The sequence below is a fragment of the Grammomys surdaster genome, unplaced genomic scaffold (assembly GCF_004785775.1).
Source record: "Grammomys surdaster isolate TR1022 unplaced genomic scaffold, NIH_TR_1.0 501, whole genome shotgun sequence".
NCBI lineage: Eukaryota > Metazoa > Chordata > Mammalia > Rodentia > Muridae > Grammomys > Grammomys surdaster.
This window is the reverse complement of record NW_021604920.1, coordinates 139,692-141,841: the sequence shown is the minus strand read 5'-3', so window position 1 is coordinate 141,841 and position 2,150 is coordinate 139,692. Positions and strand designations below refer to the sequence as shown.

The 2,150-nt window shown below is 41.6% G+C and overlaps 1 pseudogene; it reads right to left on the bottom strand.

The window, feature by feature from the left end:
* The window catches only part of LOC114633041, a 22,772-nt pseudogene extending 22,097 nt beyond the window's left edge, over positions 1-675 (bottom strand).
* Positions 676-2,150: the final 1,475 nt, after the last annotated feature.

Genomic DNA, 2,150 nt, shown 5'->3' with positions numbered 1-2,150 from the left:
TTCCTTCCTTCCTTCCTTCCTTCCTTCCTTCCTTCCTTCCTTCCTTCTGTTTTCCTTCCTTCCTTCCTTCCTTCCTTCCTTCTTTTTTCCTTCCTTCCTTCCTTCCTTCCTTCTTTTTTCTTTCTTTTCTCCTTTCTTTCCATCTTTATCCTCCTTTCTTTCTTTCCTTTCTTTTTTTCTTTCTCTTTTTTTATTTTATGAAGTCTCTATTTAGTGTGAAATAAAATGCTAACAACAGAAAATAATATGAAAAGCTCTGGCCACAGCCTACTGCTGGTGCCTGGCATTATTCAAAGACATTGTCAATATGTGGGAAGTCACATAGATAAACAGGGTTTAAGTTAAGCAATTTGTTTAATGATCTATTTGTGTCATTAAACAGCAGACCTTCTGGGATAGAATCTCAGTTAAATATTCACTGTTCAATCTTAAGTGACCACTGCAGGTGAGCTTTTGACAATTAAAGAAAAGGCTGATCAGTTAATGAAATGGCTAGAGGCTCCTGCAGCACTCTGTGAAATACCCACCTTCCTTTTCTCCTACAGCCTCCACAAGACAGTTGACCTCCTCCTGTATGCACTACTCTGAGCTCTTTTTCCCTAATCCAAAGTTCTTGAATGTCATCAGTGCGAAACTTCTTTGCTCCTTTCATGTCTGTCCATTGGACATGACCAATCCTGAAAAGTAGAGATTCAACATTATGGCACTGTGGTTCTGCTTACTAGTATCTGAAAACTGTATTAGATATTGTTAGCATTCTGTCTAAACTCCACCCAACAGTTGCATGGCAGCAGCCAGGTAGGCCTGACCCACTATAAAAGGGTCTGTTTGCTCCCTCTTTTTTACTTGCCTTCTTGGTCTCTTGCTTTCTTGCTCTGTCTTTGTCCCCTCTCCTTTTCCACCATTCTCCCCATTCCCATCCTCCCTCTCTCCACGTGCTCATGGTTGGCCTCTACTTGTCTACTTCTCTACTCTCTTTGCATTTCTTTGTCTCTACTACCCTCTTAACTCCCCTCCCCATGCTTTGGGTAAATTCTATTCAACACTATATATACTGTCATGTGTTCCCCCTTCAGGGGCAAGGGATATCTTGGGATGAGCCCACTGAGACACCCTCTTACCCCATACCTGACTATACCTCCATAGACCATATTTCCCTTTTTTTCTATCATTGAAAACAACACATCAGATATATGCATAGATAAAAAGAAAGCCCAAAATAATAGTTGTCTAGAGACAATCCTAATGTAAGTGGCTAACATGTTCTGATCATAAATACTTCTTATGTATTATATGATTTTGTACTGACAGAAGCTCTACATGTTTATTGCCAACTAAGAAAATGCCAATTTCAATTGGCAAAATACTGAGTCATGATAATAAATTGAAAAATAAGCATCAAACAGGTAAATATATATCCAGGTCTTCAAATTAAAGTTTTTCTGGTTCTAAAGGCCCCAATTTAATTAATAGACATATAAGTCTATTTATGCCTCAATGAATACTAAACAGGCACTCAAGAATAAGAAAAAACACACATTTTAAAAGAAGGAAAAATGGAATTATAGGTTTTAGTAAAGATGACAAAATAACTCAAGTTAAGAATGAATATTCCGCCCCTGTCTGGTCCTTTTGGCTGGGGCAGACACATAGCTGGTCTGCTCCTGTGGAGATACTGAATCCTGAGCCATCCTAGAGGAGTCACTTCACTCAGTGCAGTGGGTAAGAACCACATCTCACTCCCTATGCCCCAGAGTTACATCTGGGAACCAGGGATGCTCAGAACCCAACAGCTACCCAAACACTGCCGCTACAGAATTTCACTTCACCTCCTCCCCTGCCTGGTCCTTTTGGCTGGGGAGACACATAGCTGGTCTGCTCCTGTGGAGATACTGAACCCTGTGCCATCCTAGAGGAGCCACTGCACTCAGAGCAGCAGACACCTAGCTGGTTTGGACTTGTGTAGACATCGTATCCTGAGCTATCCTAGAGGAACCACTGCACCCAGAGCAGAAGGATTTCCAGATCCCAGAGGTGGCCTGAATCCCAGGAGTTCTTCCACCCAGGAGATTAGGATCATAAGACCACAGAGACATCTGGACTCTGAGGAGCTCTGACACAAGCAAGATAACTGGAAATACAGAATCCAG